The sequence below is a fragment of the Cuculus canorus genome, chromosome 8, assembly GCF_017976375.1.
Source record: "Cuculus canorus isolate bCucCan1 chromosome 8, bCucCan1.pri, whole genome shotgun sequence".
Lineage (NCBI taxonomy): Eukaryota > Metazoa > Chordata > Aves > Cuculiformes > Cuculidae > Cuculus > Cuculus canorus.
In genome coordinates, this window is record NC_071408.1 from 29,840,505 (window position 1) to 29,860,057 (window position 19,553).

Consider the following 19,553-nt stretch of genomic DNA (forward strand, 5'->3'; position numbering starts at 1 on the left):
ATGCGAGTTTTGCTAATATTTTGTCTTATCTCCTGATGGTGTAGGCTGCAGGGGCAGCTCAGGATACAGCCACTCAAGGACCTGTTACCATGGAAAGTGATTTGATGATCGTTGCGTTTAATCTCACGGGAGAGCCAGCAACGTGCCGTGTTGTATGATCAGATATTTGGTGGAATATGAGATTATAAACGGAAAAAGCCCAGAAGGACAGCTTCACGCTGGGATCTGAGTACTGCCCGTGCAAGGGGAAAAGGGCAGTCTGCTTAGCCATGTGCTGATGATCTCTTCAGAGGTTGGCTAAAGCGAGCAGTCACGAGCTGCCTGTTTACTGCTAGGCAGTAATTAGCGTCTCCAGAGCAGGCAGGGGCAGAAAGTGCTCTGGTGGGAAGAAAGCGAATCTAATTTCTGACTGATGACTGAGGAAATCCTCAGGGTGGGAGAATATTTTAATCTAATTGGGATCTTAAGCAGTGGCAGGCTATGTAAAGGAACCAAGGTCCTAACCTGGGCTGAATCAACCTGCTGAAGCAAAGAAAGCATCAGTAACTAGTTGCTCATTGTGGGAATTAGGCAAATTTCCATAGTTTATTACCTAGGTACAAAGATAGAGAGCAAAGTTCAAGATCTTTTTGATCTGATTCTTGAGGTAAAGTGTCCACCTTGTGTGTTTGTGTATTATTATTATTCTATATATATTTGTGTATAAGTATTACTTTAGTCTGATGCATTAGTAATTATTTCAGGAACAGGAATACGTACCAGTTCTGTAGCCATGGTGATCCTTCAGGGCAAAGTGTTTGGACCTTGTAGATGTGCTTCCCCTGCCAATATCTCCTCCAGGATTTTACTGGTCACACAGCACATGCCTGATCTGCATAGATTGGTGTGAGGTTTAATTCTCAACAGCTGGGTTCTTGGAAAAGAAAGTGCTTGAATCCCCAGGGAATTTGCAACACCTATCGTGACTTTTGTGGCTTCCTAAAAGAACCCCAACACTTTTCACTTTAAACTTCTGTGATCTGCCAACACTAAAAATGGCAAAAGTGTTCTTTGATTTTGGCAAACAATGACTTTCAATTCAGTCTTGCTGCATTGTGTTGAGGAAAGCATTTACTTCTTGAATAGACAATGTTTCCTTGCTGAATGTGAGTTTAATATTAACTAGGAAGTCTTAAATACTAACAGTGCAGTGCTGTTCCAAAGATGAGATAAAAGAGGGCTGTTTAATGTAAGTAGTTGCATTTCAAGTTCTTGAGATAACCCTTACTACTTTGTGATGAGGATTAGCTGCAAGGAAGAAAACTAATTAAGAGTTCCAGTACCCATTGGCTGTCTGATGGTATAAGTGTGTATCTCAGCTGCAAAATATCACACGTTAGAGCTATTTTGACTGGTTCAATAACAACACACTTTTTATTCTCATATAAAATGACTTTCCAAAGGTGGTGGGTTGTTTCTTACCAGTAGGTGCGCAACTGGGGGCCTGGACAGGCATTGTGCATGTCATGGCTTCTTGTCTCAGGGACTAGAGCGGAGGAAACAACGGGAAAAATATATTTGATTCTCTACATGGGACATCCACTGTCACAGCTCACTTTCCTGTGACCATTAGTACACCCAATTAGGTGTTTTGGAAGGAAACCTTTTTCTGTTGTAAATGCAACGGTTCAGACTGGCAAACAAAAGATGCTCTCAGCGCCAAAATGTTTGCCAGGCTGCTGTTTCTTGGGCTGCTGGGATGCTTTTGGAGCAAGCTGCCTGAACCTCAGCTGGGAGGATGAGGTGTCTGACTGTGCTCCTCCTGCTCCTCCTTTGCACTGGTTCTGGCATTTGGGTGCGCTGTGAGTTGACAGAACTTGCAACAATGGAAAAAAACACCTGCAGCGAAAAAGGGAATAGCTGTTTACAGGCATAGTGAGTCAAATTGCTCTGTGTTGCAGTGCCAGAACCAGTGCGAAAGCAAAGCAAAGGGAGCATAGGGGGAAGTGCATCAGCAGAGGGAAAGGCTGTGAAATCTCCCGTGCTGAGGAGCTGCTAATTTAACTCAGCTGTTTTATGAACCCAGGCCCTTGGTGTGAGGAGATGAGGCTGGTGAGCAGGACCTGCTCTTGCTTATTGTTTTCCTGGTGTCATGGTTGAACCCCTGCTGGCATGATGGGGGAGAGAAGTGGAAGAGTAAAAGTGAGAAAAGTCGTGGGTTGAGATATACACAGTTTGTTAAGTAAAGCAAAAGCTGCGCGTGCAAGCAAATAAAAACCAGGGATCCATTCAGTCCTTCCCATTGGAAGGCAGGTGTTCAGCCCTCTCTAGAAAAGCAGAGCTCCACCACCCGTAACGCTTACTGTTGCAAATGGATGATTTAGAACCACCATCAAAGGTATTAGTAGTAGTATTTTTCACAAACAGATTTTTACATGACTTTGATTTAACAACATTTTAGGATTTTTAAATAGTTTTGAGCTGTATCACAAGAGTAGATTGTGGAATTTTAGCAGCACTTAATCATCATCCAATTTAATGAAGGGATTCAACAGAATTTACTATAATCAAACCAGCAACTTAATGAAAGACTAGAAAATGGCAAGGTTTACATGAGATACTGTAAGGTTTCCCACATCAAGTCACCCACACCTACACAGAGACACAGATACACACAGGGGCTAGCCTAGAATAAAAAAATCTCTCATCTTGAGTTTATTCAATTACCCACTTTTAATGTATTGGCTTTCATCAATGGGCAATCATTGAGTCTTGAGAAATCTGACTTTGCCTTTCTTCTTTGTCAGCTTAGTTAGCAGACAGTCATTAGATCTTGAGAAGTCTATACCTGCATCGGCTTTGTTAGCTGGTGGTCTTTAAACCTTGAGGAGCCCATATTGGAGAGGTGTTCCAGCTCAGGAGGAGATGCTGGTTACAGCCCACTGCGATCCAAGAGAGCTCAAAGGGTCTCACCTAGGATTGCTACTTATAGGATTGCAAGATGATTGACTTTGGTAAGTATTTTTCCCTTCTGGCCATAAATCAGGTTAGGCAATTCTAGTACTTTTGGGACGGTACAGTTCTGGTACTATTCTGCTCTGGCTACAATGCAGGCTGCAGGTCTTCCAGGGCTTTCAAGGAGGACTGATTGCCCACCATCACTACCTTTGTCAGGCAGCAGGAGTTCCAGGTGCAATCAGGGAGTGCCTCATTGCTCCAACTCACTGCACTAGTACAAAGGCAAGGACACAATGGGAATTCTCTCCAAAGAAATATACAGCTTACTTTGTGAACTCTGAGCAGTCTGGGCAGGCTGCAACATCATAATTGTTGTGGAAGACAAAATGCTATAATTCCAAATATCTTCCCCTTCCTTCTTCTTACCCCTAGTTTATATATATGACACCATATCATATGGAATATCCCTTTGGTCAGTTGGGGGTCACCTGTCCCAGATGTGTCCCCTCCCAGTTTCTTGTACACCCCCAGCTGACTCACTGGAGGGGTGTTGTGAGGAGAAGAAAAAGGCCTTGAGTCTGTGTAAACAGTGCTCAGCAATAGTGAAAACATCCCTGTATTATCAATGCTGTTTCCAGCACAAACCCAAAACAGCCCCACACAAGCTACGCTGAAAAAAATTAACTCTACCCCAACCAAACCCAGCACACCTGGTTATTTACACCAATTAGGTCACAATTTATTTCCTCTTGTGAAGGCTGAAAAAAGGCAACAGCTGTTGTAGGTTTTTCCCTGTTATTTGTTATTCTCTGGTAAGTAGTAATCTGTACTTTTTCTCATCCTTATTTCATTTCAGTAGTGTCTGGCTAATCAAAACTGATTTGCAGTCGGACCCTTAGCATAGCTGGTGTTCTGCTTTTATGTGGATAGATACAACACACACCTGTGACCGGCTGAAGTCACTTAAATACTATGGCTGAGCACACATCCTTTCTGAGCTGACCCAGGAGAGTGCCAAAAGGAACCAACCCTAGCAGGACAGCAGAATGTAAGCGTGAATGTTTCCGGCTCTGTTCTCCGTGCTCCTTCCAGTACCAAAGGAGATCTCTTATTGCATTCAGCGAAGCTGGTGAGGGGCTGGAGAACAAGTCTTACGAGGAGTGGCTGAGAGAGCTGGGGTTGTTTAGCCTGGAGAAGAGGAGGCTGAGGGGAGACCTTATTACTCTCTACAACTACCTGAAAGGAGGTTGTGGAGAGGAGGGAGCTGGGCTCTTCTCCCAAGTGACAGGGGACAGGACAAGGGGGAATGGCCTGAAGCTCCGCCAGGGGAGGTTCAGGTTGGATATCAGAAAAAAATTCTTCACAGTAAGAGTCATCGGGCACTGGAACAGAACTGCTCAGGGAGGTGGTCGAGTCGCCTTCCCTGGAGGTGTTTAAGGAAAGGGTGGATGAAGTGCTGAGGGACATGGTTTAGGGAGTGTTAGGAATGGTTGGACTCGATGATCCAGTGGGTCCTTTCCAACCTGGTGATTCTATGATTCTGTGATTTAACTCTTTGTTTCTGAAGAGAAATACCATAGGAAAAAGTCCCATCTAGCTCTGGAGAGATCTAGTAGTCTGGTGACTTTGTAGAGGGGATTAATGTTTTAAAAGGGATGGGCAGTGCGATCGAGGGAATCATCTATTGGAAGATCTAGGGATCTGATGAGAAAGCTTGAAAATTGTGCAGACCCTAAAGCACGATGTCTTAGTACAGTTTATTAATACGAAAGGAAAAACCAAACATAATATTTGCTGCAAGTTACAAGAAGAATTAATAATGGGAAGATACCAAATATCTAGTCAATCACAACTGTTTGCTGTGATAGATCTGACCCACCTCATGTTGGGAAAAGTGCTTCCTGTGACCATCTCAGCAACTCTAAATGCTGATACTTTAAGAACAACTTTATTCACTTCACTTCTCTTATTTTTCTGTGCTACCTCCTGTACACAAGAGGGCATCTGAAGTGACTGCAGAATGGTTAAACATGAAAAATATAATTCAAATGCGGTTTAACTCCCTCCTGTTTATAATTAGGAGATGTTAGAGTGACAGAGATACTAAGGACTTTGTTTCCTAGCAACGCATTTATGGAATCTTTAAAAAAAAAAGCTCTGTGGTTGCAGGAATATAAACATGTATCTGTCTAGCTGTTTAATTTCAGCACCATGGTTGCAAAATAAATACTTGCTACAGAAGTTTGCAAAGATAAATCCATTTGACTATTTTTTTCTTTAAATCTACTGGTAGGTTGACAAGTGAAAATACTTGAGGCAGAAAAATGTTATCAGTAAAACATCGCTACCAAGTAGCTACCATTCCCAGCAGAAGTTTCTGTGTGTGGATTTACTTTTTTCTGAAGCCAGCAGAAGAAAAATACTTTAAATTCTATTATCAGTTATAAATTCAGATATTTGTAGATGGAAACAATTTCTTCATTGGATTATGTGTTTCAGTCCTATTTTTGCTTCAGACACGCTGAAGGTAGAGCTGTGTGAGGGCTCTGGCAGGAGAATTTGCAGTAGTCCATTCCAAAGCAGCCTGGTAGCCTAGAGCAAAACTTTTGCAATGTCAAATACGATTCAAATTTTTATTTCTTATAAAATCTGATGAGCAGTGACTTCAAGTAATTTCCCAGATGCCTGAAACGCCACATGCTATCTGCTGCTCCCTCTTGTCTATGTCACACAATCGCCAGAGGAAGATGAAGAAGGCAGAATTTAATCCATGATTGCCTGAAGCAATTCAAACCCCTACTTCCTAAAATGGTAATTTGACATCTGTTGTCTGGATTGAAGGTATTCTGGTTTGCAGAAACCAGTATGACCGACCCCACAGCAGGGGAGGAGTGTGACTCTGTAATGTGTGTTTGGAGAGCTCACCCCTCAACAGAAAACTGTGCTGAGCCCCGGGGCCCAATTATTGCTTAACTCAAGACAACCAAGATTCTCTGAGACCCTCAACCCGATGCATTTTTCTGGTATGTGGATGGTGCGACCTTCTCTGTTGTCTTCCCTTTTCTTTTCTGGTATTTTTCCACTGCAGCGGCAACAATATCCGAGGCCCCTGGCTGTTCCATCTTGGCTGGTATGAGCCCCTCTGTGGTGGGTGAGACTTCTTTTTCCACGGTGATAAAGTTCATGAAGGTGTACCATCAATTTCAAAAGCACAAGGTGATACCTGCCTTCAAAGCTTGCCTTGCTCCAGATTGGGGACTTTATGACCTCCAGGATCACTTCCAAACTAAATTATTTCATGTTTCTTGCACAAATTCTCAGCATGTGCCCCAAGTCAGGCATGTCATCGTTACAGTTTACTCCCTAATCTGTAATTGTGGCTGATGAAACAGGCTTTCTTGTTGCTGGGCTCACTTTGTCAACGAACTTATGACTTCTGACAAAATCCTTGATGTGCTCTATACTTCTGATATCCGAAGTTTTGCAGTTACTCATCTTCCAGCCCATGTTGCCTGCCATAGTGGGAGATCAGTAGTGATCCCCTTTTGCATTCAGCTTTAAGCAATCCAAACCAAATAGTCTCTGTGATCGCACATCCTGGCTCTTAAAATATAAGAGCACGTTAAATTTGCTCGTTTATGGTTTTATATCACTTCTCAGAAGAGAAGGTGTGATTTTTAGGAGAATGTTATGGCAGTATGAAACGTTACATGGTGTAAAATACAATATCTTCTTCAGATTTATCTCCTCCAAATGCACCCACATGTTATACAATTCTCTGCAAAGATGTTTAATCACGAGAAAATTTTTACTGCTGTACTACAGTCCATAGAATTAGAAGCTCATGGAATAATAGCATAAGGAAGGGCTATGGGAAAAGTATTTTAGGGAGAAATCTGGGATTAAAAAAATATTTTCTTCTTATTCAGAGTTTTAGGAAATAACCATAAAATAATTCCTCTGCCACTGTAGTGAAGAAATCTAAGGTGTCTGAATCCAATCAAATATAAATAACACCTTACTGCTTCAGTGATTCTCTGCCTCCTGGTTTTACACAACCATCCTTTGAGGGTTTGTGTTGTGCAAATAGCAAGGATTCTTGGGAAATCTAGAAAAATCCTCAAGGAAGAAATGCAGTCACCTTTAAAGTAAAATTATTTAATTAAAAGTAGTTCTAAAATAAACTGCGTAAAAGAAATCACAACTCGTCATTCTCAACTGCTTTATCTTTGAGGACTGCTAAATCAAACCACCAGAGCTACAGCTCAGGACTATGCTTCATGTTTCATACCAACATCTCCTCCACATCTACTCCTTGGGTGAGCTCTCTCTTGTGCGTGAGTAGGAGGTAATGGCTAGAAGAAGGGATAGTGGCTTGGATGATTTACCCTTAAAAGCTGAATAAACTGTTCTCATGTAGGTAGGAACTGTTTATATTTTTTATACAGAAATGTCAGACTTTCTACATATCTTTGAAGTTATATTCTCTTCCAAGAAATCATTAATCTACTTTAGTGAGAGCTTATAATTCTCGCTGTCGTGTTTTATTGGTTCAGTACAACAGAACCAGTTAAATGATTTTTAAAGAGTTGGCAATGTTTACAGTTACTTTTCATTTGATCGCCTTACTGCAAGCCTGTTCCTCTTCAATTCACTGGCAGAGTTCATGTCGGCTTTGATGGAACCGTTTTCAGTTCTAGTAGACTTGACAGAGCTCTGGTAAATCATTCATTGCTTGAAGAAATACTGATATATTTTAAATTACCTCCTTCTACCAAAGAACTCACAACTTGACAGAAGTTATTTCCACAAAATATCACTCACTGCTTCATTTCACTCCCAAATGAATGTCCGTGTTAAACCATGACTGGTGTGTTTCTGCTCACATGACTCTTAGGAAACAGTTCATTTCCCAAGAAATGGTTTATGTGCTTTCAGTGCTCTGAAAGGAACGCACTGGATGATTTGCAAATACATTTAGAAGAAACAGGTTTCTCCCTGTAAATTTTTTAAACTATTTCTGCTTTCAAACAAAGGAAAAACAATTGCCAAGTAAAAATAAGTATTATTCATATATAAAAAGTTACTTTCCTTTTTAAAACACTTCATGTCATCAAGCAGAAGCTATGCTTTTTGCTGTAATTAAGCAGGGATGATTCTCCCAACTTGCATACCTCTTCTGTATTAAGAATTATCCAACTCTCTGTAACTAATTTAAGGAGATGATATTTTGATAAAGGAAAAAAAAGGCCCAAATGAATTGTTGTCATACTGATGTCACAGTAATGGAATATCACCTACTGCACCTATAAACTATACACTCATTTTTTGGGTAGTAGTTTGTGCTGTGTATAGTTCTGCTACTGCTTAAATGTCAGTAGTTCATGAACATGGACTGAGCTGAGGGTAGTAATAGGTAGAAAAATAACATTCTGAGTCAAAGCCTTCTTAAGGTTATACGTGAGTGACAGTGCCTCCTGCAATTGTAGTAATTAGGGTTGTACGGTTGTACGTACTGCCACATTTTCGTTGGTTAATTTTGCTTTCTCGGCGATGAAAATCAGAAATGCCACGTTAATTTCAAAGCTCTGGAGTGAATAAAAGGGGCACTTAGCCCAGGGTGTATATATCTGTGCACTGTATGTTTTCCTTAGAAAATACAGAATTGTGATGATTTTGCAGTGTAAATGTTCAGCAGTGACATATAAAAAGTAAAGCAGTAATTTTAAACAGGTTATTAGGAATTGCTGATTAAAAGCTTTTATTTGTAGGCATTTTTTACTTTCTTCCATAGAAAGCATTTGGGAGATATAAATAAAACAAAATTAAATCAAGAATGGTGGTAGACTATTGTAGCATGTCTGAGTCTGACCTCAGTGCAAGGCTTGGATACTCATTATGTTAATTAGAAGTGAGATCACAAAACATCTGGAAAAATCCAAGGACAAGCCCAAGCCAGTATAACTTCATAAAAGGTAAAAGATATCAAGTGCGATGTTGTCTGGTATGTTTATTTTCAGGGAAATTATGCAAAGAACAGATGGGGAAAGTTACAGATGTGGCCTTCTTGGATTTCAAAATAACTTTTGACAGAATCCAGTACCGTGGCCTGGATGGATGAGCTTAATCCATATCTCCATATCTTCATCCGTGTCTCCAAACAAGGAAAAAACTTGGCTAGAGACAAGGAAAAGTGCATGAAGTGGGTTAAATGATAGTGTCATGCACATGCCAGCAGAATCCCAGCCAGGAAAGTCACTCTTTGTGATTGTGCTCTTGCCAGAAGAAAAGATGATGTGGCAATCTTTCCCCATCTGTTTTCTGCTGCAGGTCGCTCCCGAAAGACCCCAGATAAATCCGACTTGTCAGTGCTCCCCACGATGTTCTGGGTGATGCTCCTGTGGTTGGGATGTGGTGCTTCAGCAACGTCAGTGTCCGGCCTGTGAAAGCTCTTCAGAGGCAGGGGATGTTGTTAAGCCCAGCTGCTGTGATGTGCAGGCGTCCTCAGGAGGTTGGGTGGAGTGTCCTATGAGCCTCCACCATCTGCAGATCCGCTACGCAATTTCTGAGGTAGGTGAAATCTCTCATTTGTACTCTGGCCAGTAAAAGAAAGGTTGTTCTGAAGGTGGAATGGTGAGATGAATACGTGTTCTTTTCAGTGTGTAAAAGGAGAAAAAGAATCAGTTCTGTAGTAATTATTTTTTTAATTAATAAATCTTTTCACCTAAATAGAGCTCTATGAGAGCATACTTGGAGGGCAGCTCCAGTAAGGAACTCCTATTCCTCAGGGAGATTGAGATCACCTGAGAGCAGTCAGTAGGTATAAATTTTCCCACTTAGCTCAGGCCCTGTTGACTATTTGCAGTCAGAGCCAGGAAATCTGTCAAACAAGCCAGGGTGGAAGGTAGGTACTGCTCTCGGGAGCAGAACAGGAATTCCCAATTTGCTTGAGATACTCGGGTTTCCTGCCCTGGGCGACTTAATAAAATCACCCTGCAATGTGGTCGGAAGACCTGGTGAAGAGTTTGGAGGGGAAGCTGTATGAGGACCTGCTAAAGTCACTTGGTTTGCTCAGCCTGGAGAGGAGGACACTGAAGGGAGACCTCATTGGAGTTTACAGCTTCCTCGCAAGGGGAGGAGGAGGAGCAGGTGCTGATCTCTCTGGTGGCCAATGATAGGACCTGATGATGTGCGGGGGAGATTTAGGTCAGATATTTGGAAAAGCATCTTTACCCAGAGGGTGGTGGAGCACCGGAACAGCTGCTCAGGGAAGCAGTCACGGCATTGAGCCTGACCATATTGAAGAAGCATTTGGCCAACGCCCTCAGACACATTGTGTGGACTTTGAGGTTGTCCTGTGCAGGGACAGGAGTTGGACTTGATGATCCCTGTGGTTCCCTTCCAACTCAGGACATTCTATAATTCCAATCCATGCCAGGGGACTTGTCTAGTGTGTAGTGGTGTCAGAGAGAAGTGACGACGTAGAAGTAAGAAATCTAAATGAATTTGAGGAACTGTAGCGTTTTCTGTGGAAACCAATGTTGCTACTTTTGTGAAATGGAAAAGCAATCAAAGCAGGGCTGACTCGTTTTTTGCTGGTATTTCTGATGTTGTGTTCTGTGACTTAATATGGGAGAAAGTTTGGTTTTCATTGAAAATGAAATTGGTATGGAAGTGAGACTCGGTTCTGAGGAGACCTCAGGTTTTGGTTTTATAAATCCCAATATGGGAACAGTACCCCTTCAAATTAAGATTCATTAAATTCAAATGGTATCCACATTGAGACTGAATCAATTCCTTTTCCTCACATGGGAAAACAGCTTAATTTGTAATCCTAGCCTACTACAGAAAGCGCTGTTTGGAAAACAAACCAATAAAGGAAAAGCTACCTGTAGTACTTTAATCAGCACTCATTGTCAAACTCTTTTGTATTTTCTATTTTTCATCTTTTCTCTAGTTTTTCTGTTGTATTTTCTGTGTAGGTGGGGGGGGGTTTATGGTAGGAATAGTCAGATCTTTCTCTGTTACTGTTCTGATGTGCCTTTATATTGTGGTTCCTTCCCTCAGCTGTTCATCTCTATTGCTTATCTTCAGGACTAAAAAATGCTCATCTCCTCCACTGCACATTATCAGCAGAAAAATCAATGTATAATGTTGTTCAAAATTACAAATGATACAAAAAAAGGCTGAGTTTCAGCAGGATAAACAGAGAACAGCTACCAGTCGGATGCACGTGGCGGAGGACTGAGTATAATGCAATCCACGTTATTCCTAGTCCTGCAAATTCAGAGTTGCTCCCCTCTCAGACTGTGCTGTGTAAATCATTGGGTGTAAAGACGGGCATTTTAAGTGCCACCTTTTTGAGACAATGTCTTGTTGGAGGTCACATGCTAATTAGAATTAACTCTCTGCTGGGGGGACACGACCACGCAGATGCTGGGGGCCCCCATCCCCTCACCAGAAGAATCAGCATGGCTAAAGGAGTCAGACCAGCTTTGTTCTGTTTTACCTGCTTTCTCCACAAGTAATAGCAGTGAGAACGTGAGGGAAGCTAAGGACTGTGCTGTTAGTTTAATGACTTTTATGCGCTGTGCTTGCTAATTCTCTTTTTTTTTTTTTAGCTCCCAGTATTAACAAACATTTCTTTTTTTTTTTTTGCAAAGAAAATGAGAAATGATTGTGCTCGCTCTCTAAAAATTAATTCTCCACTGTCTTTTCAAACTGCCTTAATCTGTGCTACCAGTTTAACGTGGCTTGTTCTGATCTGGGGGTGAGTTATTCTTACTGTGAGCTCTTTCCCAGGGAGGGGGTCGAGTCGCCTTCCCTGGAGGTGTTTAAGGAACGGGTGGATGAAGTGCTGAGGGACATGGTTTAGGGAGTATTAGGAATGGTTGGACTCGATGATCCAGTGGGTCCTTTCCAACCTGGTGATTCTGTGATTCTGTGGTGAATGATTCCATGTTAACCAGTGATGATTCATGTAGTTTTTAATGAGTGCAGTGAGTCCAGTGGTCCTACTCCGATGCCTCAAGTAAAAATGACAGTCCACAACCACACGGCCTGCCTTAGACAAGAATAAACACGTGAGCAAGGTTAAAACAATGAGGCTCAGTAAGTTCACTGAAGACAGGATGTTCAAGTTCTGCTGACAGGAAGAAAGGGAGGGTCAGGAGAAGTTCTTCAATTTACATGAAAGGACCTTATCCTTACTGGGTGGGACTCCTTTCCAGCTGTGGTTATGGGGAAAGTTTCTACTTAACTACAGAATATGAATAAGAAGCTCCCCAACCCATCTCACTCATATATACATATAAATTTATGCAAAACTTGTTCACTGTTAGCTAATAACTCTGTGTGAGGCAACACACCATTATTTAATAAACTATTTATCAAAACAATGCAAGGGTTGCAGGAAAAATGTTGTCACAGCGCAGAAGCTCCGTGTTTTTCTGGACATTAGAACTGTACATTTGCAGTTTGCCCCTTTGTTTGACTCCATCCAGCTTATTTGACTGGACAGAACTCGATTTATTTATATTTAACATAATTTTATGTTTAAAATTTCCCCATAGCCACAAAGATCTGACAAATATTTATCAAAAAAACTTTGGAGTTACTCTAAGTTTATTAATATGTAAACAAAATCCCTGATGCTTTAAAGGACTAACCTGACAAATGTTGTCTTGAGAAGTCATGAAAAAACATAGAAATAATAACTTCGCTTTTTAAAAATATCCTGAGGCTGTAAATTAACTCATCAGGAGGCTTTCATCCAACAAAGAAACACAGATGTCCTCTTTAGTGTCAAAGATAGGTGTTGTCATGCCAACACTCAAAGCTTCTAGCCAGCTCCTTCGTTTCTCTAGACTGCATATCTTTCCAATTTGTTGAAAACCCTTTGTGTGATAAACATAACTGTCTTTTACCCATCTAGTTAAAATTGTTATAGCTCACTAAGTAGAAGGAAAAAGCCGTGGCTGTGGAATGGTTAGAAAAAAACAAGGCAGAATGGAGATTTTTTTTCTTTTTAGGCAGCCTTAAGAGAATTTGAAAAATAATGAAAATGAACATTTTTATAGAAAATCAAAATCTGGTTATTTTTGAAATATTACTAATGAGCGTAAATTGCTATTCACTCTCCAATAAGTAGGACATCGTGTTTCTTATTTAGTTGTATTTTATTTTAATAGAAAGAACCTTAAAAGAGCGATAAAGAGTTATGTAGAGCCCAACTTCCTCTCACGCTTCAGAAGATGGTTGAAATACAGTTTATTTTGTTTGTCTGCTTATTGTTTGATGTGGAAATTCAAGTGCTCTCCTCTGTGTTGATGCCATGATACCATTTTTTTTTTTTTAAATGTACAAAGAAATGGGACTTTTGAGTCTCTTGGACATTCAGGAACGTATTTGGGCATGGAAGCCATGGAGATCTATTTTTTAATGGTGATCACCTCAACTTAATGTTGTTACTCTCTGTGAGAAGGTAAAGGGATCTGCTTTCATTAGATGCCAGTAAACCCCCTTATGCCAATCTACAGAACTTTAATGGTACAACAGTAAAACTAGAGAAAAAGGTTCACATGGTTTTAATTTTTGAAATATGATTCAAGCTTAGCCACAAAAAGCCCTATGAACTTTTATAGTTGAAGTGCAAATACCACAGAGAATGGAGCTGTATTTTTAAGGCTTCAAAGGCCAGATAACTCCTTTGACATCCAACTTCCATCAAAGCATGATAGTCTCCTTGTTGCCATCACAAGCAGCAGTAATTGTGTGCTACGCCGTTCATTTCTTTGGCTAACAGAGTGATATTTATTTCTTAGACCTTCAAGGTAAAACCATTGAATATATTTCAGACCTCTATCTGCGTTGTGTAACTTGTGTTTTCTTGGGAGGGAGAGACCAGTTTATTTAAAAGCAGTTTATATAAAGTTCAGAGTTCAAATTGTGAAAACTATAAGGAGCTCGAAACGGATCCCTTATCTGTATGTCATTAGCAAAATGCTAATTGCTGCCAGCATTGTACGTACACCTCAGCCACTATTCTGCTTTCTAAAGCAATGACTTATACTCTTTTTATCTGCTTCGAGATAATTTCTCAAAGGCAAGAAATTACTTCATTTGCGCTAGTACAATAAAGATAGGTATGTAGATAGGTATTAATATGCTTTTAAATTGCAATTAAACCAAAGGAAGCATTATTAAGTCTGCAGAAGGATTTAGCCTTGGATTTGATCCTGTGCTTATAGTAATGGAAATAAAAAGCATTTAATGGAAGAGGAAAACCACCCCAAGCGATGGATATGCCAACACTTCATGCTCCAGTTTGGAGTGGAGTGATATTTGATCTAACTTCATCTATTGTAGCAGGGGTGCCAGGATCAGTGTCAGTGGAATATGGAGCTTTGGAAGGCAGGCATGCATGTTGTAGTGGGATTCAAGAGATAGCCTTGCATTCGTTCAGGAAGTTGGCTTGTCATGAATGCACATGGTTCAGATTAAGGGGAAAGAAACAAGTATACAGTAAAATTGGCTAATTTGCTTCTATAGTTTAGTGGCATGAAAATGCTAGACATATATGTAACCGCACATCAAAGTCGCATCGTATAAATGATACAAATTAAATTACTTAGTAGTAGGTTTAATCATTGCAAGAGAGAGAGGATTTGCTCGCAAGTCCTTTTCATGTAATTTAATACAGACCTTTTGTTAGACTGTGTTATGTGTGGTAGGAATTTAGATCATGTTCCTAAGTCAAATGGCAGAAGAAACCTTCCTGTCTTTGCTTATTAGCTTGCTATGAAAATGAAATGGTAGTATAATATTGAATGCCCGGTCTGGAAACGAGCAGAAGCACAGATTATAAAATAGTGGCACACAGGCTTGATGAGCAGATACGTGTATTTTATTTTGAGATCTGACAAGAAATAGGACACTGTGGGACAAGCGAGCACAACTGAATGGGGCTTCATAGCACCTGAGGCAGATCTCAAAACAGTTGGATGGGGTAATAGTCAGTCAAGCGGATGCCATGAGCAGCTGCATAGATCAGATTCATACAATGCAGTCGCAGTCCTGAAATAACTTTGTGGCCTATAGTCTCATAGTCTCCTATCCCACCCCTTTCCTGCTCCCTTTATGGGAGAAGAGGGTGAGTGAGTTGCATAATGGTTGGATCCTTTTCTAACGCATGCTGCTCGCTTGAGTCCTGACAAAGGATGTTCATTGTCTATACCCGTGTTTGCAAACACGTGGTGGCCTTGCCTATGAGACCATCTGTGAGGCTCCGTGAGAACTCGAAGCGCAACCGGTTGCACTTGCTCAAATTTGAAACATTAACCTTTTGCTTGAAAAATTCATGTTGGATGGCTTCCTGAAGGGAATCTTTTTGGGAAAAATTCAACTGTAGCAGTTCAGCTATCTGTGGAGATGGGACTGGGGAATGAGATGTCATTTGGCTCACAGCCGGTGGGAAAAATAGCTAAGGATTGTTTTGTGGTGTGTATGTGCTTTCAGTGTAAAAGAAACATTTTCTAACTGACTGCTTAACTTTGAAACCTTCATATTGTTAATGAAGATTTTAGTTTCTCGAGATAGGGAAACTTGCCTTCATAAAAAACCTTCATTAATATGAAATCCCACCAGAAAAAAATCAAGACCATGTTCATCAGCTATAGGGTAGATAGTGTTTCTTTGGACTGTATCCTTTCTGAATATCTCTGGAGTGGTAACACGTTTATGCCTTTGTTGAAGAGAATGGTACATGAAGTTCCTGTGAACAGGACAGGTTGTGGCAGAAAACATGACGATGTCATGTGGGAAATAAGGTGGCGTGGAGCACAGCTTAAAGAGCTGCACACAGGTTCTGGTCCTTGGAGCAGCTGCTTACTGTATATCTGAACTTTCAGATTGGTGTAAAAATACCATTTTTCAGTGTTGTAAGAAAATACAGCAGCTAACAGCAGAGCTTCCATCACTGAATTGCTTTACTGATGCAGTTATGATGAAGAGGTAACCTGGTTTGTACCTTTTAGGGGAAAATGAAATTAAGTAAAAAATGCAGTTTTTCTTTTGGAAATAAAACTTACTTTTGGGCACAAAAGACTACAAAAACCTTATAAAACTAATGTTTTTTAGTTGAAGAGGAATATATATATTAGCTCTTACAAATAACACATGTTACTCTGTTTCCCACTTCTACAGATTATAAATGTAGAAAAAAATCAAGACTATATTAAAATCTCTAATTTTTGAAACAACAATATCGTTTCAAACAAACCCCCTGGAACTTTATCTGCTTTCACATAAGATGCTACTGGTCTCATAACTGCTAGTAAAAAACTAATCCTACCCGTTTGACTGTTTGTAGGTATTCATAACTTTATCACAGTAATATGTGCTTGCTTGGCATCAAAGACCAAATAATAATAACGAATAGGCAATGTGAGAACAGCAACAATACTGAAGTACTGAAGGAGTTAAACTACTTAAACATTGTTCTTCTGCTAGGAGTATGTCTGTAGATAAACACGAACGCATAAGGGTTTTAATTCATAAGAAGAAAGCTCCAAGCCTTGTACTTCCCTTTGTAATTATTAAAATGGTTTATATAGCAAGAGAAGGAACACATTCTATGTGCAACAATTAATTATGTGAAAGTAATCTGTGTAAATAAAATAGATCTATTCTATATAAAAGTCACATTGGTACTTTTATTGGTGTAGAGGGATCAACAAAACATTTCTATCCTCTATAAAAGGGATCATTATTGCCATAATTTTAGACTGACATATTATTATCCTCATCTGAAATACTTTTATTGCTTGTGTTGTAAGTTCATCTTGGAAGGTTGTTTTAACTCTGCACTGATTTCAATTTGCCTAATTAATAATGTAATTGTGTGCAATATTGACCACCGTGTTACTCAGCTATAATTAGGAAACCACATGGGAAAATGTCATACTTTGCACTTGTTACTACCACACCTAAATCATTGCCCATAGTGTTGCAAAGCTTTAGTGTTCTAAATCACCTTAAAAGCACAAGAAAACAGGATATGTTCATTCTTTCCTGCACTCTGCTATTTACTTTTGTTATTTTTATTTCTAAAGGAAGTTTTTTGTTTTCTGTTGTTTACTATCAGAAAAAAAAAATCAAACAAACTCAATAGTAAAATGCTGCAGCTGAAAACATAAAGCCTTTATCTTACTGGAATTTTGATTCCTTTTGAATCGCTGCATCTAATTGTATAATTCCATCAGATAACTTTACTTTCATGGTTAAGCCCATATACAAATAACTTGCATTAGGAGCTGTTTTTTTACACAGGACAGATCATGATTTCAAATGTTAGAGGTGTTTTTCCTGAAAAAAAAAGATTTTATTAAAATTATTGCTTTTCTTTTATTTTTGCCTTTCTTTTCTTTCTGAATCAGTTTTTTTTCAATTTGATAATTTTTTAGCTACCTCTAATGAAATGCTACTGGTTAAGTTGTATTAAAGTTGCCGTTTAAGTTGTGAGAATTGACTTCAGACAACAGGACCAGCTGGCAGGGCACTGGTGTGCCCAGGTCTCTGCTGCAGCGTCCTGAAGGATCTTGAAGGGAGTTCACGTGCCAAGGTCAGGGCTTGTACTCGGCCCATCCCTCCTTTAAGGACAGGTGCTTTCCACAGCAGGAATAAAAGAAAAAGAGAATTTTCTTCTGCCAGGCCACTTTTTAGAAGATTAATATTCCCATCTTTACACAGACTTTTGGGTGAAGTTACTCTTCTGAAATGCAATGGGAGAAAAGATGGAGTTGTCTTCAACCTAGGCAGTATTTAGCTTATTAGATTCTAATTGTTAGATTGTTGAGAACTTTCTTTCAGCTGTGGAGGACTTAGAATTCATCCTATGCTTTGTTTGAAAGGCTCCCACATTTATTCCTCTGCCTTCCTGAAGAGCACCCGTATCACTAGGAAAAATGTTAGTGTTCAGGCAGAGAAGGGAATGAAGATGGGTTTTCCCTCACCTGAGGTGAAAGTTCTACTGTGGAGGTGTTTGTGTAATAGAATATGGGCTGAGTGAAGACTGAGCTCTTTCTTCAAGTTGTATCAAGAAAGTTGAAGCAGACACCGATACTTGAGTAATGTTTGATCCTGTACCTCTGTGTCGAGCATACTATAAAACTATAGGGAATCAGAGAGGGATATGGGTAGAAAAACACCTGAGCTTTGAAACTTGATCAGCTTCACCCATCAGCTGGAGGCCAAAGAGATCTTTTTGCCAAAGCTGAGATACTTCTGGATGTCCTTGGATTAGTGGTGTCCGTGAAGGGTTTTACAGGATTGAGACACTGTATTTGTTTGAAATCCGTTTTGGGATCTCTATGTAGCCTTGCAGGAGACTCGTGGAAGTCTTTGCCCCCCTGCAAGGACAACTATGACAATTTGTGAGAACAGACAGATGCAATTCTTGGCCAGGATTGCACCCTGCCAGCAGCAGAAAGTGGAGGTGTCTAAAACTGCTGTTAAATACCACTGCGTTTCCTGTCTACACCAATAAGTTAATGAGCAATACTGATGCTACACAGGACAGAGTGTAAAGTACTTATTATGCAAGTACTTAATTATGCAAGAACTCTGCAGGGAGTCTATGTGCTGGTTTTTCTTCTTGTCCTTCTCCCATAACATGATTCCTGCTCCCCTACTCTTTAACTCATGGAGAAGATCTTCAAACCTAAGCTGCTGCTCTTCTTTCTCTCTGCTCGTACCTGTGGCTTTTGGGGCTTGGCGTATAATCAAGGTCAGCAGACAGGACGCTTTGCATCAGACACTTTTGCTTACGTGATGAGCTATGTAAGTTTTATTAGTGTTACGCTGAAAATGTATTACAAATTATATTCCTGAAAGGTACTTCATGTTGTGACTGAAATCGGTTTACGCTCTTATGAGTTCAGAATTATTAACTATTTTCAATAGTACTTTTATTAGAGTTTCTAAAATTAAAAGACTTGATCAGATATTTAAGGGATTTAGTCAGATTTATTAACACATTTGAAAGTTCTTCTGGCTGAGTGAGAAATGGGTGGAATTCCTATAAGCTAGATGTTAACTGAGCTGTCATAGTAATGGACTTGTCATACTAATAATCACTTTTCTTTCATCAGTGTCAGAACTTATTTTATGGAATGTAAAAAATCTTTCTAAAGATATGAGGAAGCAGAGAAGAAAAAAATCACTCAGTGCATGCATTTATAAGAGAGATCTTTTGGTTGATCTATTCTACTTACTATATATTTGTTATAGCTTTCATCCACTAATGGCTTCCATTATTTTCCCTTTCAAATTCTGCATCACAAGACTATCATAAGTGAATTATCTTAGATTTATTTGATCTAGATGGCAATAATTTTGCTATGTACGTTTGCATTGTTTTTTTGTCTTTTGGGGTTTTTTGTTGTTTGTATTTCAGCTTTGAGGAGGTTGCACAGATGAAAAAAAAAAAAACCCAAAACAATTGAGTGTAATTTTCTTTCCCTTCTGTGTTTACAAGCTCAGCAGGAACAAGTTCATAGCTGAACAGATGGAATAGGTACAAACGAATCACTACATCTGTTAGATTTTGAAATTATGAC